Raw genomic sequence first — 27389 nt, 5'->3', positions numbered from 1 at the left:
AGTCAGTGGCTGTCTCCTAATTAGAAAGTCGCCAGTATGGCATACTTCGGTTTTAATGCCTGGGTAGTATAAATAAGTGAAAGCCAAAATAGCTTTGATTGTCAAGGACAAGTGGGCAATTTAAGACTCTGGAAATTGAGAAGATACATCAAAAAGGAAAGCAGGGGCTCGAACGACCAGGACAGCAGAAGATTAATCTGAGGGGCATTCCGCTGGCAACGGCAGGCAGCACCCACAGGAGCGGGGAGGAGTCAGGTTTGAAATAGATGAGGAAGCATGGGGCGAGCGTGCGCGGCCTGAAAAGTTTTTAGGAAGGCTGCGTCCTCGATGCTCGAACGTTGGTCCTGCTGCCTTCCAAAGCCGAGCGGCACGACTGAATCAAGGTGTCCGTCGCTGGGGCATCCCGGATCCGCGGGAAGCAGCGGCATTCCTGAGATGTCTGAAGCGCGGAGGCGGCCTCCTCCCCACCCCCACCGCGGCCTCCGTGGGCATTTTCCGGCGAGGAGGGGGGGGGACGCGAGCCCTTCGAAGAACACTTTAAACCCATGAACGTTTGCGCCAGCCGCTTCCACGCGGCCGCAGCGCGCCCCGGGAATAAGAGCGAGCACCCCGTCCCGACAGCGGTGAGCGCGCTGGGCCGGGGCGCGCGCGGGTGGGCTTCCCGGGACCCCGTCCCTCGTCGCCCCTCCCCCCGGCGCGGGCGGGGCTGCGGGCGCAGGACGCGGAAGCGCGGGGCTCCGGGGGCGGCGGCGCGGAGCGGGAGGCCGCGCGCGCTCCCAGGGCCGCAGTCGGCGCGGGCGCGGCGGGCTCCGCGGGGCGGGGCGGGACTGGGCGGGCAGCCGGGAGGCGGCAGGCGCTCGGCCGCCCCCTCCTCTCCCTCCTTCTTTCCCTCGGCCCGTCAGTCTCCCTCCCTCCCCCGAGCGAATCACGCGCCCTCCTCTGACACTCGTAGCGGGCCCGAGCTCCGAATTTATCCTTCACGTGACCTGAGGGGGTTGGGTGGTTGGTTGGGGCCGGACGGGGAGAGGGGAAGGAGGGAACGGAATCTGCCGTTACCTGAGCAACAAGCCCCGCCCGCCGGCTCGGGGACGGAGGGCGGGAGGAGGACGTCAGCACGTCAGCCGGGGTTTTGCGTTTTGATTGACAGTTGCCATAGCGACCGGGTCGGTCCGCCGCCATTTTGTTGGTTGGTTTTTTTTTAAACCCTTTCGCTTCCCGCCCGAATAATAATAAAAAGCCCCATTGGAGTGAGGCGGGGGTGGCGGCGGCAACAGCGGCGGGGGGATCCGGGGAGACTGCTGCCGTTGCTGCTGCCGATCGCGGCCCAAGTCGGGCGCAGGGAGCGGACACCCCGAGCGGGGGGTGCGGGTGCCGCCGCCGCCGCTTCTGCTGCTGCTGTTCCTGCTGCTGCTGTTGGTGCCGCTGCCGCCGCCGCCGCCGCCGGCAAGCGGGCGGGACCGGTGTGAGTGTGAGAGAGTGTGTGTGAGTGAGCGTGTGCGAGTGTGCGTGCGTGTGTGTGCGAGTGTGTGTGTGTGAGTGTGTGTCTGTGCGGGCACTCGGGGGCGGGCGATTCGGGCGCTCCTGGCGGAGAAGCCGCCGCTGCCGCCGCCGCCGCCGATCGGGCCCCGGCGCTTCTCGCTGCGCAGGTTTGGAGCGCGCGCCATTTTGTGAGATTTACAAAATCCTCCTCGGGAAGAAGCAGCCGGGATCGGCCGCGACTGGGCGCCCGGCCTCGCCGCCGCCGCCGCCCTCCGCGCCGGGCCGGGCCGCGCGGCCCTGCCGCCGGGAGTCGGGGTCCGGGGACTGCGGTATTTGCCGGGGAGGGGGCTGTCGCCTCCCCGGCCCCGGGCGCCGCTGGAACCGCGAGCCGGAGAGAGACTGAGCAGGCTGCGGCGCGGGCGCGGAGCCGGGGGCGGAGAGAGGCGGCCGGGGCGGCGCTGGCTGCGGAGGCCGCGGCGGGAACACAGCGGCGGGAGCCCGAGGCAGAGACTCACCGGAGGGAGCGGCACGAGCGCCCCGCCATCGTCCCGGTGAGTGTCCGGCCGGGCCGCGGCCCCGCCCGGCCCGGCGCCCGGCTCCCCCCCGCGGCCATCGGCCGGGCCCGCGCCGAGACCGACCGGCCGGCCGGCCGGGCGGAGGGAGGGACCTGCCATTTTAGGAGGAGGCGCCGCGGGCCCGGGCCTGGCCGCCGGGGGAGGGAGCCCGCCAGGCCGGGTCTCGGCGGAGAGGCGGGTGCGAGCGGGCGCAGGGAAAGTTGCGGAGGGCGGGAGGAGGGGGCCGCGGCCTCTCGGGAGCCCGGGCCTCGGGGGCCGGAGAACGCGCTAGACCTTCACTGGTCGCCGGCGCGGAGGGGAGGAGGTTGTCTTCCTCCTCCTCCTCCTCTTCCTCCTCATCCTCTTCCCCCAGCTCCTCCCTAGTCCCTCCTCTCGGTCCCCACCAGCGTGGGAGCCGCCAGGGTTCTTTGCAAGGACAATGCCCGGGTGGAGAAAATGGGGCTGGTCCTGGGCGAGGCGAGGGCGGCGGGGCCCAGGTGGGGCGCCGGGAAGGTCGGGAGGCCGGCCCCCCCTAGTCCCTCTCTGGGGTCGGCCCTGGAGGCCGTGGGAGCCGGCGAGCTCCCAAGTTGTGCAGCGAGTGCAAGGGATCCGGCCACTCGAGATGGAGTGATGACCTGCTCAGCTGCTGGAGGAGTTGGTGTCAGGGAAGACATGAATCGCAATCGATGAACCTGTGTCTTCCAACAAAACTTCGCATGGCTATTTATAGACGGTAGCCTACACTGAGTAGCCTTAGACCCACCTGGCTGGCCGAATATCGCTCTCCACGCCTAGCAAAGGGCTCCTCCCTGTTCGCAAAGAGTTAAACCTGGCAAAATTAGCGAGTGAGTGACTCTGACTTCTTGCTGGCCTGTGCTTTGTCACCCACCCTTAGCTCGGGGAACCCTGGGGTTCAGGTATTAGCACTTGCCTGCCTGCAAGACCTGGCTCCTGATTTTCCCACAAGTTGTCAGAATAGACACCTTGTAACATGGTTTTCACAGTGACTTACAGATGAGGGGAGTGCTGCCAACCGCTCTTCTCAGTGCTTTCCGCTCCTTAAGTCACTGACCCCGCCAGTGGAAACAGTTACCCATTTTATCGATGAAGAAACTGAGCCACGCAGAAGGGTAGCGACTGGTCCAAGGTCATTCAGTGGGTTGCATGGCGACTACAGCACTGAGTCTGTGCTCAACCATTACATTATTCCTCCTCATTTACCTATTTACCAATTCTGGCAAATATTGGGACCATTTGTGCATAATGACTCAGGATTCTAACTTAAAGACTACCCTTCTGTAATGTTTAGAATGGAATTGACTCTGTGGAACTGCAAAGGAAAGGTTGAGATGGGGTCCTTTTTTCCCTCTTGCCCTTAAAAAAAAAAGTCAATTTCAGATTGGAAGGAAATTCAACAAAACTTACGTTCTTAAGAGTATGTTCTTGACACTAATTTTAGTCATAGACATTTTTTTAAGTATTGTGAATTACAAGACACTTGTATAAAGTTAATTTTAGTCATGTTTTATATTTAAGTATTTGGATTTTCTTCTGTGACATCTTATTCTTTACATATCCAAGGTTTCTAAGAATGGATTTATTTAGTACTGATTCTGGGATACTTGGTCATTAAATGAAGTTATCTTTAACGTTCACTGTTTTAAATCTCTTATTTTTAGGTAGACATGAATATAAGATTAGAACCAATAAATATTTATTTCATGTATGAAGATTTTAAATAAGCATAGTTAAAAAAGTAATAAAATTACTTAATTATAGTTAAGCTTTTAAATATACCTATCACTTAGGCTTAAGGTGCCCCAATAATTTGGAAGGATTTACTTGCGAGGCACAGTGGTGTGTATGGCAGCAGTCACATTATGGAGACTTCAACCCTTACCAGAAAGTTAAGGACTCCTGTCAACACCTGCACTGTGTTTTATTGTAAAACTGGGAATCAAAAGTTCACGCTTACCTCTCAAATATGTTGTTGTGCCGTGGTATTGAGTTGGTTCTACTCCTGTATACAGCATGTGACTCTTGTGTACAGCAGAACTAAACTTGCCCGATCCTGCACCATCTTCACAATTGTTATGTTTGAGGCCACTGTTGCAGCCGGCGTCAATCCGTCTGTCAACTCAGAGGGATAAGCTCAGAAATGAATTATTCTGAAAGGATGGGCCCTCCCTTGTGTTTTCAAGGTGAAGGCACACTCCTTTCGATCTGTAGGAATAAACTTGATTTTTGCTCAAGTTGATACTGGATGGCTTAGACCATGCCCCACCTCGTCCACTAATGACCAGCCAGTCATTCAGTGAAAGGTGAAGCTGTCTGCTCCTATAGAGATTTACAGCCTCAGAAACACCGTAAAAGATTGCCCTGAGTGGGAACAACTTGATAGGAGTGGGTTGGTGGGTTTAAAAGTTTTAACAAGTGTAGAAAATTAACACACTTTACTTAAAAATTAGCAAATTATTGTGTTTTAGGAGCCTTGGTGGTGTAGTGGGTTATGTGGTTTGACTCAACCAGCTGTTTTGTGTGGAAGATGAGGCTTCCCAGTCTAAGTTTATAGCCCCGGCAATCCAAATGGGGTCTCTCTGTCAGACTTGACTCAAGGGCAGTGGAGTAATCATTCAAAATAAGTGGGGAGCTTTTAATTTAGTGCAGTGACAATGTTTGGAAATGTGCATGGTAGAAAAGACCCTTGGTTAGATGTTTTTCCCATCTAGAGTATGTTCTGAAGTCTGTCACTCAGTGTGTGTTTATTGCGTTTCTTACAGATGGGGGTAGAAAAATGGTAAGTAGAATAAGTGATATCTAAAGAACTCACAAGAACTTTTCTAGTACTATATATATCTACAAAAGCAAAATTGAAGGTAATGTTATACACATGTACAAAACGGCCTTTGGCACTTATTTTGTTTTATAACTACACAAAGAAAGAAAATTCTAATTTGCATTAAATCTTGGGCAGTGCTTAAAAAAAAGAAATAGCTTAGAAATGTAGACCGACCAGAGGTGTTTTCACAACTGTGCCTATGATAGCAAGTATCTAGTTGTGGAAACAAAAGTTGGATAGAAATGCATTTTTTATGGATGGGAAGGGAATGACTTTGTAATATAACATTAAAATAAGATTAGTAGAAGGTAAGGGCTTAGCAGTTTGTGACTCTTGGAATATGTGTGTCGACTTTTCTTTGCTTTGACATTAAGCTCTTTCTTTCAAAGAGCTTTCTCCATTTTCTCCAGATACAGAGCAAGTCCACCACCCCAAAGAGAAACCTTAGCCATCCCAACTCACCTGAATGTTTCCAGGAAGAGCCTTTGTGAGGGACTCACAGCCAACATTTAATTGGTCTTATAATTTTTGTTGTGATCCTTATCAGTAATTTAAACTATGAGATAAGAATCTTTTCATTTGAGGAGTGCTTAGGTGATTTCTATCACCATATAAACTTGTATATTTTCTACCTAGAAGTAATGATAACTTGAAACTATCGTGCAGTCACTTGAAACTTGAAGCCGTTTTTCTAATCAAAGTGAGCTGTGTTAATTATATAATACCACCTTATGCATACATAGATTTTGTTTTATAAAAGATTTTTTTTTACCGTTTATCATTACTGTTGGGGACAGTTGGAGAAATTGTAGTAATTTTACATCAGGCGTTTACATCAGGTGTTCTCAAACTGCGGCCCGCAGGCCACATGCGCCCCTCTAAGGACATTACCCAGCCCGCCAGGTGTTTTTGCCCCGTTTTGTTTTTTTACTTCAGAATGATATGTGCAGTATGCATAGGACTTTGTTCATAGTTTTTTTTAAACTATAGTCCAGCCCTCCAACAGGTCTGAGGGATAGTGAACTGGCCCCCTGTTAAAAAAAAGTTTAAGGTCCCCTAGTTTACATACTTTTGGATTAAAATTATTTTGGGGTGAAAATATAATAACTTGAAAAACATCAAATGAAATGACCTAAAACTTCTCTCACAATTCAAAACCAACCTTGTTACCACCATCCAGTTGATTCTGGCTCTTGGTGACGGTATAGGACAGTAGAGCTATCCCTTTGTGTTTCTCAGGCTCTAAATCTTTATGGGAGCAGACAGGCCTCACTCTCCTGGGGAGCAGCTACATAGCCCTCTGCTTCTAAAACTTCCGAGGTGCTCCCAAATAGAGGATTCTGCTCTTGAAAATTTTTGTCTTATGTCAAGGGTATAATGTGAAGGTAAATTTTGGAAAGTTTAGCCTTGGCTGTGTGAAAGTGGAAGGCTCATAGCACATGACTAGAATAATTTAGTATACATGTTGAATAATTAAAGGCAAGTATTGTTTTCTAATCAGGTGGCTACAAGCAACCATACTTTCATATATGAAAATAATTAGAAGTACTGAAATGCTTAAACCAGCTAATGGTTTTATTTAAAAGCGGTTTTTGCTTTTACTTTGAAATTCTGCTATCAGAATTCTGTAGTTAAACTTTTGTATTTTGAAAGATAGCATTGAATGCCTCAATTGATGTGATTCCGTGTAGACATACTTTTTGCCAATATGAAAGCATTTTGACTTTTTGACAATTGGTTCTTTCAGCTTTATGCATCTTTTTAGTAGGTGGTTTTTAAAAGTTTGTTACTGTTAAAACCAAGTTTTGACAAAATATATAAATTTTTTGGGTGGGGTTGAAATAATAGTGTGAAATAGTTTACTCTTATTGTTAAGCTGTTTTGAGCTCTCATAATTGAAAGGCTTGTTTAAGTAGATTTTGGGGGCATTTAGTTAGCTGGTTTAATTGGAATGATACTGGTTTTCCATTATCTTTATTTTAAGTAGCATTTGTATTAAGTAGTCCCTTGATTTTTTTCCCTACATGTATAAAATTTATAACAACAGGATTATTTTAAAAAGTTTATGGACATTTGTGGTTAAGGTTGGCATGCTGGCACATGCATTTTGGCAACAAGGTGCTTGAACTGACATGGCCCCCAAATCTGCTTGATGCATCGATCTGGTGAATGAAGATGCATAACTGGGGCAGATGGACCTGTGAGATGATGAAGAGCACAGGCTCCAGAGGCAGGCTGATCCGGAATAGCAACAGGTTCTGCTCCTTACTGGCAGTATGACTTTAGACACAGTAATTTTCAGAGCAGTTTCCTTTTCTGGAAAGTGGAACTCGTACTTACTTACCTAAGGTTCTTGTTAAGCTTGAGGTAGTAAAGCATATCCATCTCCAGCTCCTTTCTCCTCTGTCTCACTCTTTGGAGGCTCAGCAACCTTCCTCAGACCCCTAACAAGGTAAAGTTCCTTGATGCTGCTGCATTCTTGCCGGACTCTGTCTCTGTTGCTTTCATACTCCTTATTCAGAAAGTGTTCTAATTATTTATTTGAAGTCCACCCTTTCCTCCCCATTAGATTGCAAGATTCATTAGGACAGACCCCAATCTCTTCGAGATGAAGGCAGTAACTCCAGTGCCCAGTGCATAGCAGGAGTAGATATTAGAGTGTATGAAGGAGCTTCAAAAAGTGCGTGGGAAATGCAATTCAAAAAAGGTGGTGGCATCCTTCTGTGCACCCTTTGAAGCTTCCTTAGATACGTAGAGTGATGGGACAAAACAACTACCTTCTGAAACTAAAGTCGCATCATCTCTTATACTGGAGTCTTGGGCAAAACAGTTTTTCTGAGTTTGAGTCCTGTGTACCAAATGTGAATTGTGTCAGTTATCCTCACTATAATCCAGGGTTGAAAATTTGAAATGAAGTAGTATAATGAGGTGCTTTGTAATTGTGTAACATGCCATATAAAATGATTAGTAGCAATCATTTCAGTAGTGGGGTTACCCAATAGGAAGTTTGGATGTGATTTGATATAAGAATTTATACAGTCTCAAATTTACAGAGTTGTTAGGTGTTAGTATTTGTTACAAATGCCAGCACCCTACATACATTGAGCCCTGGTGGTGCAGTGGGTTAAGCATTGGTCTGCTAACCAAGGTTGGTGTTTTGACTTCAGCTTTTTGTGCGGGAGAAAGATATGGCAATTTTTTTCTTCCCCAGAAAATATTCAGAGCTTCGGAAACGAGGGTGGTTTTATACTTTTCTGTTGGGTTGCTGTGAATTGGAATTGCCGTGGTGGTGATGGGTTTTAGAGGCATTGGAACACAGGATGGCTGTGGGCTCTGAGTAAATACAGTGGCTTCAATGAGATTTATTTCTCAGAGAACAGGCTAAGTGTGAATAGCTGAAGGCTGATTAAGTGACTCCAGTGTATGGGCCAAGGAGATAGTTCCTTCTGTCTTCCTGCTTTCCTATGGACAAGGATGACCATGTTCTATATACAGAAGCCAGCTCCCGCTATAATCCAGAAACAGGATGTGGCAACGTTGAGGTGGGAGAGGCATGTTGCCTTCCAGTTTGCATACGTGATTTCTGTTCATGAGATACTGGTCAGAACGTAGTCATGTGCTCACATGTAGCTACACAGCAGGCTGGGACACGTGGCCTTTGGTAAGGTGGCTATATTCGGTTGAAAATCTTTCTTTGGAAGAAGAGGACAATTAAACATTGCCACACTTCCAAAAGTTTGGGAAGAAGTTACACAAACTTTCAAAAGACAGCTTAGTGGACTAATTAATGTTTCATATTCTCCGTTTGTTTATTTCTCTTGAAAAATTCAAAATCAGTCAATTATGTATTATCTACCTATAGAACTGCCCCATAGTTTCTAAGACTGCAATCTTTATGGACGCAAACTGTCAGAGCTTTTCCTGTGGACCAGCTGGTGGGTTCAAACCAGTGACCTTTAGGTCAGCAGTCAAGTGCTTTAACATCTGTGCCGCCTGAGCTGCTTTATATGTTGTCATTCTGTTAGTAACTTTTATGTAACTATTCTTTTAGTAGTGAAGGGAGTTTTCATCTAGCACTTTTAAAAAATATAAATGTGATTCTTGATTGTTTTGGTTATGTTGTATATAGACAGTGTTTGGAAACTAAGTTTTTGGGTTTAGTTTTAATAGTCTCCTTGATGCTGTATTTACATTCCTCTTCATTATCCTCAGCAAACAATACAAGAACAACATTTACATCTTGTCAGGACTTCAGCAGATGTTTGAGGCACTCAATGTTGCAAGAAGGATGATAGTAGCAATATTTAAAAATATATTTACTATCCCGTGCCATCATTTTTAATTTCTGTGGACTTTAGAAAAGGAAAGATTTAGGTTTTCTTTGAAGAAAAGAGTGGCATTAAATCATGTAGGATTTAAAAATTGAGTGGATCTCAAAAGAGATTTGTGGAGAAACTTGTCAAAATTGGGCAATCCTAAGGCTCAGGCAGTTTAAAAAAAAAAAATTGGGCTTAAGGTAGTGCACCAGAATCTGCAGGCGCTCAAATTCTGAGGAGGAAACCATTCTGAGGAACTCATTTTAAAGAAGGAGGTGGGCACATAGAAGCCAAATGACCGTTTTCCTGGTTCTTGCCTTCAGCCTTCTTTCTGCAAAGAAGAGTAAGGAAGGTACCCTGGGATTTTTTTGGCATACAATTTACATATCATACAACTGAATATTTCAATCATTCGATCATATCAAGAGGAATTGCACATCTACCTTAGAGCATTCCCCCGGTACATTGGGATTTGACAGTGATATCTACCCTTCTAAAAGATGTTGTTTTCAAATATGCAAGCTCATTTGCGGTTAATGTCCATTTAATCTTACAGAAAAATTAGCTGACGATCAAATTATAAAGGCGAGAAGTTGGTTTGGGTAAATAAGCAGTTGTGTGTGTCAGTGTTGGGGTGGACTTGCGTGGATAGTCTGAGGGTCCATGGTGGCCTGAGTAGATGCTCATGTGGCATGATTTGAAAGAACAAAGGAAGGTCATCTTGTCCCCCAATTCTACCCTTCTCATCTTGTTGCTTGCCACTCTCAGTGTTGTACTTCCTTCCTTCAGATTAAGGGAGAGCTGGAGTTTAATATAAAATACAAATACTCCTGTGGGAAAATGCTTTCTATCTGTAGGTTGGCACATTAATTCTTGTCAGTTAGCTGGCTGTCCTTTTTAAAACACAGAGATATTTTGGGGGACGGGGTTGGGAAGGGGGGGGGAGGACACAAGTGCCCTAGTGCTGAGAGGAAGGGTGTGTTCCAGAGTTGTCAGCTGGGGCATGGTGCTAAAGAGGTTTGTGAGAGAGGCTTATTGGTGACTGAGAGAGTGTTTTAGGGGACCCTGGCTCATTTTGATTGTGACTAATTGGGTTTGATTAGTAACACCTGACCTGTAGGCAGCTGTAGGACAGCCCCCCTTTTCTCAGTGCTTTATCATCTGTTTTCCAGTTACTGTAGAGCCCACTCTGACTCATGGCGACTCATGGCGTGTCAGCGAAGAACTGTGCTCCATAGGGCTTTCAGTGGCCGATTTTCTTTTTTAGAAGTGAATCTTCAGGCCTTTCTTCCAAGACCCTTCTGGCAGACTTGAACCCTCTTAGCTAGCAGTGAGTCTGTTAACCCTTTGTACCATCCAAAGACTTGATTACTTGTTTATGGCTTCTATTTGAGCAGCTTTACAGCATAGCAAGCAAATAAAGGTACAAGTCTAACCACCTAGGGCATTTTAATTTTTAAAAATCAACAAGTAATATATTACTGTGGGAATGTATCAGATCACCATCCTTTCCGATGCCCCATACATAATAACTTCAGTTTTTCCTGTCAGAAATGTTCTTTCCAATTATATGTATAATTATAAATATTATTTTACATTTTATATATGTATATTTGCTACGAAACTATGGCTAGTACAGTCCCATTTTAAGAAATTCACAGTATGTGTATGTAGCCCCACCCCCCTACCTCTAAAACAAGAAGGATCATAGTAATTAGACACGTCTGCATGGAAGATACTGTCACTTGCTCCATCTTAGAAATATTTTCATAGACGCTGGTAGAGCTTCCTATTATTTTTAATGTTTGAGAAGTATTCTGTTTTGTGGATGTACCGTAACTTTTAGCCAGTCCCTGTTAAAATTGTTTTCAGATTTTAAATAGCGCTGGAGTGTGCATCTTTATAGTATGCCCTGGTCACTCAGTGGTTAAGCATGAAGGTACTGAGCAAAATATTGGTGGTTTGAGCCCACCAGCAACTCTGCAGAAGTGACGTGACTGGCAGTCTGCTTCTGTAAGATATACAGCTTTGGAAATCCTACAGAGTAGTTCTACGCCGTCTTAATTGGTCTTTATGAGTCCAAGTCTATTCATTGGAATTTTGGGCTTTTTTGTTCTAACAGTTTCATTGACATATAAATCACACAATTCAGCGGTTTAGATATACTAAAGAGAGTTGTGCATTCATCACCACAATCAGTTTTAGAACATTTTCTTCTATCCAGTATTATTAGCTCTCCATTCCCCCCCCCTCCCCTCAGCCTCTCCATTATCATAACCCCAAGAACGTATTAACCTGGTCACTGTCTCACTGCAGCGGGTTTTGGGATGAGTACGCTATTGTACATGCAACATGTATTTCTGTGAGTACTACCCATTGGCTGTGTATATCGAAGAGGACTGCTGGTTCCCTACATAGATACATTAACTGTTAAGTATTGTCAAACTGCGGTCTAACAAGTAACGAATCGGTACTTTGATAAGGAGTGAAAGCAGTGCGAGTGTGCATTATTTGCTAAATTCTCTTAATTTTTTTCAATTTGACAACTAAAAAACAAAACCAAACTCACTCCTAGCAATTCTAGGACAGGGTAGAACTGCCCCTGTGAATTTCTAAGACGGAATCTCTGTGGGGGCAGAAAGTCCCGTCTTTCTTCCGTGGAGCTGCTGACAGTTTCCAACTGCGGTCCTTATAGATAGTAGCCCAACGAGTATACCACCAGTTCCTTCAGTACAGGGACTTAGAAGACCTGTTTTCCTAATAACAGAATATACATTCTTTATCAAGTATATCTAGTTGAATATTTTCTTACATTCTTTTGAATGAAAACTTGTTTTGATAATTACAGACTTCTATGGGAAAACGGATTCTTACCTATTATTGAATAGGACTATTTCCTAGTCAATAGAAATAAACATTTGAGTATCCTCTGTATTAAATACATGAGTTATAGTAGAGGCTTTTCACTACAAAATGAGGAAGATTGGGTTACCTCCACTTTTAGTGTTGAGATAATGTGTACACAGGCAAAATTAACACTTGCAAGACCATGTCTGTTAACAGTTACGAGGTATTATCATATGAAGATAATACAGTTCTTCGGCTTTCTAGTGCAATGTGGAGGAGATGGGACAGCACTGAATCTTGGTTATTAAAAGACAGGATTTTTATAACAAAGCCTGACAAATTGTTCGTCCAGAGGAGGGAGTTCTGTGGGCACCCTGGGGTGGTAGAGGGAAGAAATGCTGGGTGATGACTTTGGATTAGAGCGGTCTCCAGTGTAGTTTGTGTGTAGCAGTTGTGTAGTATGCTGCGGAGAAGTCCAAACTCACTGCCATTGAGTTCATTCCCACTCAAGGCCACCAGCAACTCTTTACAGGAGTAGGAAGCCTCATCTTGTCCCTGGAGAAAGGTTTTGAACTGCTGACTTTGCCGTTGGCACCTTCATTCATACCATAACCCACTGTGCCAGCAGGGCTCCTTTGGGGAGAGAGAAGGACAGATGCAGGAGCTGTGGTGGCATAGTGGCTACCTGTTGTGCTGCAAACTCAAAGGCTGGCATTTTGAACCACCAGACACTTGGTGGAAGAACGAGGAGACTTTTAGCCCCCCAAACAACTGGAATCTCAGAACCCCACAGGGGTAGTGCTAGCTAGCCTGTTCTGTAGAGTCACTCTAAATTGGAATCGATTCAATGACAGTGAGTTTGTTTTTTTAAGTTTAGGGACAATTATAGTGAGAAATGAGAGTGATAGGTCTTGCTGTCATAATTTGAATGGGGAGGTTGGAGGTTTTCTGGCAGGTGGCTGATGACAAATCTGTGCTGGTACGATGACTTTGTAAGAAGGAGGACCTGAAAGCTGGAAGGCAAGGATCGTTCAGGTGCCCAAGCACGAGAGATTAAGAGGAAGTAAAAAGTAGGAGAGCCAGGTTTGGAATACCATTAAAAAAGATTAGTAACTGGTGCTTACCAATTTTCTCACAGCAAAGGGAATATTTCTAGATTCATGCAGTAATTTGGCCAACTTTTAGAGAAAGAAGAGAATCAAAGTGTGCTGGCAATTCTAACAGTGGACCGATGGGGTTAATGGGGCAATGGAAAACTTTCTTACTTAGGACCTGAAGGGTTTGTTGGGTAACACATGATGGACTAATTAATGAGTCTCAAACTTTGAGTTAAGGATCTGCCATCCAGACAATGCTGACTCACAGTGACCACCTGTGGGTTTCCTATTTACAGGGCTAGAAAGCCTGTTCTTTCTCCCAGGATTTCCAATTGTGGACCATGCTGATCTCAGTCCAACATGTAACAACTACACCATCAGAACTCGTTTAGTTAGGGGCAGGTAGAAATGATTTGCCTTAAGGATGAAGCTGTAAAAGGGAACGTGGGAAAAGGCAATGTTAGCTATGAATCTCTAAAGGAAATAGTTGTATCATAATTTGAAAAGTGTAAAGTAGGTGAATGTGTGAGCATTTAATTTATGAGTCTTGCATGTTGCTGAAAAAAACCATTCTATTTATTTTCATATATGCCCTAACTTAGAGACCATTTAAAAGTAGTGCATCTTACAGAATAAGTAGAGCTATTTATTGGGCACCTACAAATTCTAGACATGGTACTGGGGCCTGGGAATATATGCTAAATAAAAATAGAGCACAGTCTGCCTTCACGGAAGTTCTGTTCTGGTGAGTGTGAGCTGTAGTAGTCGCTCAAGTTGTCTTTAGGACTCAGTCCAATAGAAACATTATTATTGTTAATGGGAACTTCCAATGAAATCCACTACCATTGAGTTGAATCTGACTCACAGTGACCCTGGATTGTGTTTTCAAGACTAAATCTTCAGGGGCAGACAGCCTCATCTTTTTCCTGCTTTGGTGGCTGTTCGATTTGAACCGCTGAATTGCAGTTAGCACTCTCAACACCTAATTTTGTTGTTGTCTTTTGAAGGTCAAGGAATTTTGTTTCATTTTCCAGTCCATTTGACCGTTAATTTTGAGTTAAAAGTTCACTGGGGTATGAATAGGACTCTAGTCTCAAGACAAGTCCTATCTTCTGGGGAATTTGTTCCAATTGACCATTTCCCCCGGGAACACTATTGTCGCCACAGTGGTGGTGTCTACCTCATGTTTACATTAAGCACATTCATTGTTGAGTGGTAGTACTGCTATGGTATGAAAAGTTATTTCGTAATATTTTTATAACAGGAATAAGAAAACGAGAATTTCACTAAGAATTTGACAACTTTTGGCTTTATTTCTCTATAGTGCATCTATCGTGTAGCCCAGACACAATCAGCAAAGACAGGTAATTTTATCTAGGAATAAAGGTCCACAATTTATTCAGTAGTGTCCCAGTCAGCTATGCAGAGGGCAGAGACCGAAGACAATGTCCAGTTTCAGTTTCTCCAGTTTGGAGGAGGTGACTGCCGAATAGGACAAAGTAAAAGCCATTGCCATCAAGTGGTTGCCAACTCATAGGACAGTGTAGAACTGTCCCTGTGGATTTTTGAGACTAATTTTTTACAGTAGCGGAAAGCCTAGTTTTTCTCTCTCCTCCAAGTGGCTGGTGGTTTTAAACTGCAGCCCAACAGATAACCATTACGCCACCTGAGTTTCCGAGGACAAAGCTAGAGATAATCGAGCCTGGGCATGTAGGCAAGGTCAACAGAATAAGTAATGTTCACTTGGGTGGGCAGGAGTGGAAGAGTGATTAGAGCAGATACATGAGCCCCAATTCTCTGTTCTTTTAAAAAACAAACTCTGATTTCTTCCCCAAATGATCTGTGTTCTGGTTTACTTCCTCAGCCCTATCTACAGGTTTCATGGAGCTACATTGGTTCTGGGTTTTGCAGGTGTGCTGCTGCTTTGGCTTGAAGATCACCCCTTCTGCCTTTAACTTCTTTTTTCCTTCATTCCCAGCCGGGATGTCACTTTACCAGGAAAGCCTTCTCCCTCTCAACTTCTCTGAAACAATTTCTTGTCTGTCTCCCTGTACTTCTTCTTCATAATGCCTCTCCTGTCACCAGTAGTAATTTTATTTAGTGCTGCTTTGATTAACACCCTCCCAGAGAGCAGGGGCAGTCGTGTTTTGCTCTTACTTGCAACCGAGGGTTGACATATGTTTGGCACTACATAAGCTCATGCGTTGAGTGGGTCAGGGAGCTACATGTTTTGATCTTTATCCTGAGAGACCAAGGAACTCTTAATGGGAATGGTGTACATTTATAGTAAGAGCTGACTGGGAACATGGGGCCTTGACGAAGACGAAAAAGGGGAAGCGTTTTGAAAAGAGGATTGCAAAGCTCATGTCGTTAGGAGAAATAAATTTATTTATTCATAAGTTACGGTAACTCAGTAAATGCATAATAAATGCTTACTTTATGCTGGGCACAGAGTTGGAATTGGGAGTGGAAAGATTGTGCCTTCTGTGTTAAAGGAGTGTGTAATTTTAGTAGTTTATTGAAATTGATAGTCCTTAGTGGTTATTTGGAGCAATTTTAAATTGTGGAGTAGAATCAGCCTGGATAGTCTTCACTTATTCCTAGCCAACAGTGGAGTTCATTCAATAGCTACATCTTGAATGTAAATCAAGCTCTTGTAGTAACATTTACTTTTAGAATCAGTGGTTGCTTTGACTGTTAAAAGTGACAGAAAGTGAAGAAAATTTGGGTGATTTTGACTTTACCATTTCTAAAGTTTGGATGACAGAACAAGGAGGGTGATTGAAGGGAAGTTCATTATAGGGAAGAGTTTTCAAAAGAGTGAGTCTTGTAATTAGAAAACGATTGAAGCTATTGATCTTGTGAGGGCGGTGCAGGCACAGGGAGCTTTGCGCTCTGTGCTGTGTAGGGTTGCTGTAGCCAGAACTGACACCTAACAATGTCCCCCCCCACTCCCCACTCCCCTCTAGCTCTCCTATTAGTGTTTATAACTTTATGGTTACTTTTCTTCTTAATGTTTATGAGGAATTTGTTCCAATGTAGTTCTATAACCTTTTTCAGTGACTACATTTGTCTAGTAAGCACTTAAAAAAATAATACTGTTGAGATAATTTTTTTTTAAAATCTCCCCTCTGTGCCAGACCCCAGGAAAGGCACTTGGGAGATAGGAGTAAATCACAGGGACATCCTTGGGCCCTGCTCTCATGAAGCCTTTCAATACAATCAGCTCTCACAGGAGAGCACTTGAAGGAGGGCGAGGGGGAGGGCGAGGCAGCCTTTTAACTTTTTTAATGGAATTTTGTGTTTATTTTCATCTATTTTTTTCTTAAATTTAAATTTTGGTAGCTCCTTGTAGCTTAAAAAACCAGGGAATAAGGAAGATAATTTTTTATTTGAATAAAATTTATAACATTCAAATAAAACAAAAACTTGGATCTGTAATCTGTTGGCAGATTTAAACCGAAAGAAGGGCCCATTAAATTAGTGAGCTTCCTATAACTTGACTACTACTTAACAGTAAGAAAACAGTATATCTGGTTCTTTCCAAGTCATGACAACCCCATGTGTGTCAGCACATAGCTGTTGTGCTCCCTAGGGATTTCGGTGGCAGATTTCTCAGATGTAGATTGCTAGGCGGTGTAGCTACCGCTCATTAATTGGTATGGATCAGGTACTATACAAACATTATTAGTTATTTTAATATTTTCAGTAACTCTACAGGGTAGTTGTATTTTTTATACATCAGAAAACTGAGATGGAGGGATGCAAATTTGCTTCAGGTTAATTGGTAGTAGGTTGTATGTGCTGCCTCCAAATAAGAAAACCCTAGTAAAAAACCTGTGTGCCCTAAAATGAAGCATTTAGAGTGAAAGGAAAGAGAACTACAGATTCTATAGCCCGTGAATTAAACTGGATGAAAGTTCTGGTATGCTGGCATTGCAGTCTGATGCTATTGGTTCATTAGTTTTTTGGATGATAAACAAGAAAACCCAACACCTTGTGTTTGGGAAATTTTCTACTTTAGGGAGTCATGCGTGGTGGGAGGTAGAAGGATCTCCTTCCTCTATGAAAACCAGATGCTCACTTCTTGTCTTTTGTAGTTAGAACCGAGTTATGTGACCCAGGCCTGCCCCTCCTGTGGGTGCCTTACTGACTCAGAAGCCAGAGATTGGCAGGAGCAGGCGCTTTGTAGCATTTGTATGTTCTCCAGTGTGAAGGGGGATGTCAGGCTACATCTGTTTTCCAGAGGCAGCTGTGACAGATTCCAGTTGCAGCATTCATTTAGTTCTTGGTTTCAATGGTATCAGGAGAAATGGTCAGTGACTGGCCTGTCTCGTCCCCATTGGACCAGATCTCTGTTTTTGAGTGTTCTTGACTGTGTAGCCTTCCAACTTGGCCCTCTTGGGATTTCTCATGAGCTGCCTAACACACTTTAATAACTTCCTTTTCAGATTAAACAAAGCCAGAGTCAACTTTCTCAGTTTACAACTGAGAACCTTTGCTTGGATGATGTTATATTAAAATAGTAAGATGATTCTATAGAATTCTCCAGGACCAGTTATTAACTGCATCTAGGTTAGAATTTACTACTGGGCAAGACTTGTGAGATTGACAAGATCCCTGTGCTCATGGAGTTTACATTCTATTGTAAGTTATAGAAGAAATAACAGCATATAACACTACAAAGTGATAAATGTACAGATACAAGTAAAGATTAGGGGAATATGACTTAACGTATATATAGTAGCAGGTGAATTTAAGTATGTTTAATTTAGTTCAGAAAACAGTTATGTGAAAAAATTGTTTTAGACGTTGAATGACAAGCAGTACAGACAGGGCTGCCTCTGACAGGAAATCAAGGTGAGTCCCGTGGAGGCAGTTTTCAGACTTCGGTGCCAGGAGGAGGATCCCAGACAGAGTGAGGTAGACTCACTGGGTTGAGGATACAGATACTGGAGTTGGGAGTGGCCAAGGTCATTTCTAATTTTTGAAGCAGGAATTTGGAGATGAAGGAGCTATATACAGAGGAAAATCCTTTAGCAAACTTGTTGTCAAGTTATTTGTGCCCCTGGCAATCACAGCGTAGAACTGTTACAGAGGATTTTCTTGTCTGCAGTTCTTATAGAACTGGTGGTACCAGACGATAGGCTCAGACTTCCAAACTTCGGTTTAGTAGTCTGAGTGCAACCTGTTTGCGCCGTTCAACGGTGCTGATGCAGAGAAAAGGACTTCATACATTTCCAAAGTGGCCCCCGAAAGTGTTTGATTGCCAGTCTGCACATTGGTATAGTGTGCAGCTCTATAAAGCAATAATTTCTGGGTAAGAAATTCCTGGGAACATGTAAACAGAATAGGTTTTAGAGCTAACATGCAACAAAATAAAATGTCCAGCATCCAATTGAATGCTATTGAATGAATCCCCACCGTGGCATTGAGTTTTCCAGTCATTTGTATTACCTGTTAATTGGTAGTATCTAGAGACTTGTTCAAAATGACTTAAAAAAATAGTGGTGGCAGCATGTGGGTGAGGAGAATACTTCATGACATCTATAAGATATATCTGACATTGTTAGCAGCCATTAAATGTTGCCTAGGTCCATTAGCTTCTTACCGTACATACACGAATATTAGCCGACCTGAATATCAGCTGAGGCACCCAATTTTACCACAAAAACTGCCTTTAAAAGTGTGCTGAAAAACTCGGCTTATACTTGAGTATATATGGTAATTGGTTTTGTGTCTTTATTTTTATGGAATTGCTGCCCTCCCCATGTTTTAAAGTACCTGTCCCTTTATCACTGGTGCTGTAAATTTTGTAGTGCTGTGTTTTAGCATGGGTGTTTTCATTGTGTTGGCCCCACCCTTTAACTTTTGAGGCTCATGTCCTTTGGCTTTGAGACATTTTCTTTAATAATTTCTCTTTGGATCTCTTACGTGATGTGCAGTTTTATCTGTTTTCTATTTGCTTAAATTTTGATCTTGGAAAACAGTTTTCAACTATTAAAACTTGCTCCATTTGCCTTTTTAAAAAATGGGGACTTTCTTTTCATTTTCTGGATCTATGCATTCATATTTTCCTGACCTTGTATAGTATAAACACTGGATCCCTGGTGGCATAGTGGTTACGCATTGGTCTGTAACCCAGAAGGTCAGCTGTTCGAAATTACCAGTTGCTCTGAAGGAGAAAGGAACATCCACTCCTATAAACAATTACAGTCTCAGCCTCACAGTGAGTTTTAGTACAACACTTTTTATACATTTTGTATATTCTACACTCTTCTGTATGGCATGGTCTTAGTTTCCTGTGGATTCTGTTTGGTTTTTGTCTTCGATGTTGGCAGTTTTCCTCAGGTCTTTGACCATCTTTTGGGTTGGTGGTTTGCGTTTAAGAGCCAGACACCCAAAGCTAATTGGAAGCTGTTTGAGGGTGAGGCTTGCTCATGGAAGGTGATTGGGGACCTTATGAATATTGAGTATCACTAGGCTCTTAACTGTGTGCACTTTCAGTGTCTTCAGTTGAGATTGTAAATTCCATGTTTGATGTTTCTCAATCAAGCTGAGAAAAGGTAGACTTAATTCTTCTGTTTTTGTTAGTCATTAGACTCCAACCTATTCTCTCTCATGCTTATCACCTATGCACAATGCCTTTGTACATAGCTCTTCTCCAACCCAAGACTACCTTGGTTCTTTTCGGGGTAGAGAACTTGACAGGCTCTTTGGGCTGCAATTAGTGGTCTAACTACTTCTATTAAAATTTATTTTTATTGAAACTGACTCAATAGTTAGAAGTATAATGCAAATAACTTTTTTGGGCCATGTGCAAAAATTTTGCTGATATGTCATAATTTTGTTTTTTCCTAGTGTAGTAAAATACTGTTCAACCTGATGACTTAGCTAAGCACATGTTCACCCTAATCTCCTTGGAAGTTACTGCTGTGTACTTTGAGGATGCCAAGCTAAATAAGAAATGACGGGACACCCTGTGATGAGCATTGGTGGCACAGCAGTTAGAACATTGTTGTTAACCAAAAGGTTGGCAGTTCAAACCTACCAGCTGCTCTTTGGCCTACATAGAGATCACAGCCTTGGAAAGCCTATATGCTGTGGCATTTCTACTGTGTATCAGAGGCTCACTATTTGAGTCGGGCTCGACGAGGGCAGTGGGTTTTGTGCGCCTTGTAAAGCACTTACACTCTAAAAGAGGAGAGATTTATAAACAAATCTGATGTTAAAAATCCTTGTTAATGAGAACTCTGTGACCATAATAAGAAGGCAGATTCCGAATATTATTACTCAAAGTTCTGATTACTGTGAAGGTAATCATTTTGAGAAAAGCTCATCTTGAGGAGGGAGGAGAGGCGTTTATTTTTACTTCTGTTTGGTGTTGGAAGGACTCTACTCTTTCCCTCAGTGCAGTTGCCAAAGACTTGTCTTTTAGTGCAATGATAGAAACTTGCATAGATTTAGAATAGAACTCCTCCTCTGAAGTAAACAAAAGCGAGTTTTATGAATATAAAACTCAAACCACATCCCTGCCACTGACTTGATTTTAACTCAAAATTTACTCTTAGTGTTATCGAGTCAATTCTGACTCACAGCGACTCAGTAGGGCCGAGCAGCACTGCCCCGGTGGGTTCTTGAGACTGTACATCCTTAACGGGGGTAGAGCGTCTCGGCTTGCTCCAGAGGAGTGGCTGCAGTTTCAAGGTATGCTAGCCTTGTGCTTAGCAGTTTGACTTGTAACCTATAATGTCCCCAGGAGTCCACATCCCAGTCAGCTGTAATTGATGCCAACAGCCCTGTGAGTTCCAAGTAACAGGAAGACCATGGGACTTTTAAACCTAGAAGTGGCGGCTGGTAATGGTAAGCTAAATCTACCTTGTTTATAGGTGTTCAAATAAATGGCTTTCCCTGGTACAACAACTCCAAGAGCCATACTAGATGCTTTCTCCATCTTGAACATGTTTGGTTTAGCTTGCTTATTCAATAAGGGCATGGTTGCTGCCGATCTGTGATGGTATTGGGATGGAGATTTACAGGTTCATGATGAAATTGCTAGTACAGGAGAGGAGTGGTGTGGAGAACATGCAACATTGGGAGTGGGGAGTCTTCAGAGGAAATATAAAGATTAATTTAGTTGACAAATATTGTGCCAAATGCTAGGGATGAGTAGTGAAAAAAGATGAATCCATTTGGTGCCCATAATGTCGTTGGCCATGTAGGTTTGGACTTTCACGTTTGCTGTTAGTGAACGAATGAGGCCTATCGTGAGCAGTGCTGCTATTCAAGACAGTCGCACAGGATTGGATTTCACGGAGCATGAGAGTGGTGGGGATTTCTATTATATGTCTTTCAGTGGTTATGTCTTTTTAAAGCTTAAAGGAACTTAACTGGAAGCAGTCAAACTGCAAATCATTCCATATGAGATATTGACATAAATTAAGCATATTTTCTTGTATCATCCAAGAATTCAGATACACACTGGAGCATTTTTCATAAATGGCATTTGTAGAATGCATACATTTCAAAAAGATGTAAACGTTTTTCTCCCTTTGATGGGTTGGTTTCTTGTCACTATTGTGACAGATTCCACAAACTTAGTGGCTCCCTATCTCTAAATAGTAGAGGTTAGTGTTTTCTTCAGGCTGACTGACAGTGGTGAAGCATTTACCAAATGTGAGTCCAGGTTTAGGGAAATGATATGTAAGCCATTGGAACTTATTTTTGGCAATGTATGAATTTTAATGTCTACCTTAAAAGGTACAGATTGTTGGAGTGTAATGAAGAATATATTATAGATATGCTTTTTCTATAGTTTAGGTATATTAAACTTAAAAATGCAGGTAGCTCAAAAAGAGGGAAATGGAATTAAAAGATAGTGGAATATTTTGTTATAGCTAAATGATTTTTCTTAAATTTTTATTTCAAAGTCATTTTATTGGGAGCTCTTAAACAGATTATTATAACAATCCACAATTCAATTATATCAAGCATAATTCAGTTGTTGCCACCATCAATTTCAAGACATCATCTTCTTGAACTCTGATATTATGCCTCTACCCCAAACTGGTGTTCAGGCTGTTGTCTCCTTGGGATTGCTTATCCTATCTATCTCATGTAGTTGACTCAAAACCTTTTTTTAAAGTACTTGATTTTGGCTTTCTCATACAGGTGTGCTGTCAAATTTTATTTTGTTTTGATTTTTTAATCTGAAAGTTCATTTCACTTTGCGCTTGGAGAGGGTATTTTTTTGGTGGATATAGAATTCTAGGTATTGATAATTTTTGTTCAGCACTTTAAAGATGCTGCCCCACAGTCTTGTTCTCCATTGCTTCTAGTGAAGTGTCAGTAGGAATTAGTATCCTTGTTTCACTCTGTGTGTGTGTATTATTTTTATGACATTCAGACTTCTATTCTTTACCTTTGGTTTTGAATAGCTTGCCTATGATGTGCCAGAGGGTCGTTAAAATTTGAGAGGTTTTTACACATGGTTAAATAAAAAATATTCTGCTTCCTTGTCTCAATTGTGTGTGATTTTATGTATGTATATATGCTAGAACATTTGTTTATCTTGCTGGTCTCTGAAGGTCACCTCATTAAAAAAACATTTTTTTCTCTTTAAATTGTTTAATTTCTATGAGTTGGCATTGACTCTGGCAGTGAGTTTATTGATCTCTCTTTAAGTTCTACTAATTTTCTGCCAGCTTTAATATGCTATAAAATATTTTGGTTATTAAAATATCTGTTGTTTTATAGTTGTCTATTTTCCCCTCTATTGAACATCCCTATTTATTCACACATTAAAGATTTTATATATATATGGATGTGTATATGTATATCCATGTATATATACATCCAGACATATGTTTTAAAGATATGTATAAATGATTTGAAGATTTGGAACATGCTTTCTTACAGTTCTTGGTATATACACAATCGTTGTAAAATCTTTATTTGATGTATGCCTGCACTTCATGGAACCTTGTTCAAAACCACCAGCAGCTCCACAGAAGAAAGCCTGGGCATGCTACTTCCGTCAGTAGTTACAGCCTCGGAAACCCACAGGGGTTGTTATGAGTCAGCCTTGACTCAATGGCAGTGAGAGTGAATGTACTTAAAGGTGGTTCTTAGAGTTGTGGTCTGTAAATCCATGTTGTGACTCTAATGTTATGATTAGAAGCAGAATTTCTTGGGCCATTTTTCCTCGATTATAACATTTGTGATGTAGAGAAGAAAATTGAAAAGTTATTCAGGCTTTCAGTAGCCAAAGACATTTGTTATTAATACTATATATTCCAAGTTGCATGTACTTTCATTTTACATTTTTAAGACTGGAGTTGAAGATTTTCATTCTAGTATCATATAGTACAGTTACCGTAAGAAAAACTTCGAAAATGTTATCTTTCAGCATGTCTCACTCTCATTGCTAGCAAGTCGATTCTGATTCCTACTAACCCATAGGGCAGAAGAGAACTGCCCCTGTGGGTTTCCATGACTGTAAATCTTTATAGGAATAGGAAGCCTTTTCTCTCTCCCAGAAGCAGCTGGTGGGTTTGAACCCGTCACCTTGTGGTAGAAGTCCTGCGTGTAACCCACTACTTCACCAAGGCTCCTTGTTTTATCAGATAGATTAAACACAAACTCACTGCTATCAAGTAGTTTTGACTCATGGGAACTCTATAGATGTACCGTAATTAGTCACCTTTTCTATAGTGTGAAATGTCTAGATTCATAGTTTCTTATTTTTATTGGCATGTAAATAACGTATTTTCTATTATTTCATGGAAGTGGTTACCTAAAAGTAGCAATTTGATTATGAGGGGAAATAGATTACAGTTGGAATATGAACCAGTGCTGTATTTAGCAGACTTAAAGAGTGGAATGAAGAGGATTATAGGACACTATTTACTGTTTGTTGCCAAGGTCATGGTTAAGTGTATTGTGTACAGACTTGGGTATCATAAATTGAGAAACAAAGTACAAGATTTGAGCAAGAAGAATTTAGAGACTGGTTAATAAGATTTGGTAAGAAAGATTGAGTGACTTGCTGTTCAATGGGAAAGGAAATTGCTCAGTGATAGCTCTTTGCAGTGTGCTGTGTAGGCTGTGCATAACTGTCTTCTTTGTCTTCGGAGCGCTGGAAGAAAACAGGAATTTAGGATATAATTATAGTATATAAGGATTGTAAGGTTTTTGGGACGTTGAGAATTCTTTGTAATGGACAGATTTTCACAATATTAGAGTTTTGTTTAAGGAAAGGGAATAGTTACAGTTTTATTCTAGAACCTTCATACCTTAGATTTATATTAATTCCCGTTTTCTCACATGTTGTGTGCTCCTTGGTCTTACATGGAAATAAGAAAATGTACATCCTGTGCTAGGGTTTTTAATTTTGACTGAAAGGACAAACTGAAACAAGAACAGAAATAAATAAACTCTCAACTACATAGATCAAGAAGTAGCATGCCCATATGTAATTGATTTGCAAGACCCCCAAAGTTGAACAATCTAGTAAGGCTAAGGCAAGGGTCAGCAAACTTTAGAGGCAGAAGAGCCAATCCTGCCCCTCACAACAATTTAAGAATTATTCGAGAGCTGTAAATAGGTTTTTACAAACAAATGAAATCACCATTATCTGAATAATAACCTTTATAAGATTTCAGTTTTATTCCAGAGTCACATGTACATAGTGAAAGAGCCACATATGGCTTGCAAGCCCCAGTTTGCAGACCCTTGGGCCGGGGATATGGAAATGTGAAAACTTCAGGTTGTAACAGTGATGCTGCTGATACCTCATTCCAGCCATGTTTGCAGTGTTTGCATTGATGAAGGAGATTCTAAGCTAAGATTTTAAAAACATATTTTATCTTAAAGGAATGTTCATTTTAGGAACTATAGAAGATACGAGTAAAAATTACTTGCAACTTCCCTCGTCAGAGATAACTACTGGCTTGTATTTGGTCCTTAATCCTCCCAGTGTTTTTGTAGGCATACACTATTATCATTAAAAAAAAAAAAACCACCCCCAAACCAGAAGCAAATTGAAATATTGTGTGGCATATACACACTTCTTTTTAACCTAGCTTTTCTACATAAAATAACACTTTCCATGTTATAATCCTATGTTATAGCAACTTATTTATTGAGCATCTACTATGACATAGAAATATGAGACTTGCTAATTGCTACTCATCAAGCTGTAGGTAATATTGGGGTGAAAAAGATAGTCAACATAAGCAATTGAAAAATATAATGGGATGGTAGATAGTTAAATGTAAAGTTATATAGTAAGTACTCTGGCGTTCAGCTGGCTGAGAGGGGTCAGGTGGTCTTGGAGTCCAGTGGTTTGCATTATGTTGCTAACATTAATAGGTCAGCAGTTCGAAACTACAAACTGCTCTGTGAGACAGACTCAAGACTTTCCACTCCTGGATAGAGTTACAGTTTGTGGAACTCACAGGGGTTCTACCCTGTCCTATACGGTTACTTTGAGTTGGAATTGACTTGATGGCCAGGAGTTTGAGTTTTTTTATTTTAATGATAAGCTTAATCCAGGTTGAAAGTGGAGTATTTCAGGTAACTATGTGTGTCAGATACATGCAGGATTAATTGAAGTAAGTAAGGGGTCAGTTAGGTGCCTTTGCTTTGCACGAGAATCTTCTGGAAGTGCTTAGAAAAAATATGTAGGTTCTTGGGGTCTTCATTCCTCTTAATAAGAACCTATGAGGTAGAGTCAGGAGTCTTCTGTTTTAGAAACCTGGTGAGTTTGGTTTTAGTTGAGAGTGTTTCTGAGACACCATCAGGTCTGGGAGATGCTTAATTTTAGGCAGCATCTCTACTACTCCAGCTGTAAAATAACCAGAGTAAGATTAGTCTAGTAGGCTTGGAAGAAGCATGAGGAGGTACCTTGGGAAATGAGAGCATTTGGGCAGATCATTTAGTGGAGAGAATTAGTGTGATCACTGGAATTGTGGCGGCACAGGGGAACTAGATGGGGAGCTAGTTGTGGAAGGAAGTGATAGGATGGGGTCCCAGCACAGGAAGTTGAAATAGTCACTTGATTCTGTGACTGTTCAGGTTGTTGGTCTGGTTAGTTGGTGTGAGATGAACAGAGTTTGAAACTATTGGTGTAGAATAAAGCTTTGAATGTATTTCTTGCTGAAGGAAAGAATGTGTAGAGACATGAGTAGAGGATCTGGGATTAGCCAGAAGTGAGTTAGAGGAGGAATGATGGGCAAGGGAAACAGACATGGGATAGTTGAAGAATAACCTGTAGTTGGAAATATAAGGCCAAATATCAAGAACTTTTAAGAAAGTACTATATCTTTATTGTTGTTAGGTGCCATTGAGGCTGCACCTACTCATGACAGCCCTACTATTTAGAACAGAACAAAACAGCCCCTAGTAATGTGCCGTCCTTACAATTGCTCTTGTGTTTGAGCCCATTGTTGCAGCCACTCTGTGTGCACATCCATCTTGTCGAGGGACTCTCTTCACTGCCCTGATACGTTACTTCTCCAGGTGACAACATGTTCAAAGTATGTGAGGAGAAGAGCATTCTGACTAGACTTCTTCCAAAGCAGATTTGTTTGTTCTTTTGGCAGTCCATGGTACTTTTAATATTTTTCACTAGCACCACAATTTAATTGCATCAGTTCTTCAACTTTTCTTATTCAGTATCCAACATTCGCATGCAGATAAGGCAGTTGAAAATAGCATGACTTGAGTCAGACGCACTTGAGGTCCTCAAGGTAACCTCCCTGCTTTTCAACCCTCCACCGAGGTCTTGAGCAGCAGATTTACTCAGTGCGTGGTGTCCCTGGATCTCTTGACTGTTACTTCCAGAGCATTCATTGATTGTGGATCCAAGCAAGATGAAATCTTGACAACTTCAATCTGTCCTCCATTTATCATGATGTCATTGGTTCACTTGTGAAGACTTCTGTTTTCTTTACATTGAGTTGTAATCCATATTGAAGGTTACAATTGTTAATCTTCATCAGCCTTTGCTTTAAGCCCTTCTCACTTTCAGCAAGCAAGGTTGTGTCATCTGCATATTGCAGGTTGTTACTAAACTTTTCTCCAATCCTGATGTCTACTTTCTTCTTCATACAATCCAGCTTCTCTGATTATTTGCTCAACATACAGATTGAGTAATCTATATGGTGAGAATAAACATTTCTTTGTTATTTTAACCGAAATATAACAAGGAAAATAATTTGAACCGATTTTACTATTATTAGTAATAGGCTTGTTG

General features: G+C 42.2%; 1 protein-coding gene across 3 annotated transcripts in view; it reads left to right on the top strand.

Moving 5' to 3' along the window:
• Nucleotides 1–326: 326 nt before the first annotated feature.
• DYRK1A (dual specificity tyrosine phosphorylation regulated kinase 1A) overlaps nucleotides 327–27389 on the top strand; it is a 121065-nt gene continuing 94002 nt past the window's right edge. Inside the window, exon 1 of one of the 3 annotated variants that reach the window (XM_075542295.1) lies at nucleotides 327–623. The gene's annotated coding sequence lies outside the window, so the exon portion shown is untranslated. Of the gene's footprint in view, nucleotides 624–1161; nucleotides 2031–27389 lie in introns of those variants that run through there. The other 2 variants (XM_075542294.1, XM_075542296.1) reach the window with 2 other exon arrangements.

Source organism: Tenrec ecaudatus, chromosome 2 (assembly GCF_050624435.1).
Source record: "Tenrec ecaudatus isolate mTenEca1 chromosome 2, mTenEca1.hap1, whole genome shotgun sequence".
Classification (NCBI taxonomy): Eukaryota; Metazoa; Chordata; class Mammalia; order Afrosoricida; family Tenrecidae; genus Tenrec; species Tenrec ecaudatus.
Note: the sequence above shows the minus strand (reverse complement) of the source record. Positions and strands in the feature narration are given on the sequence as shown.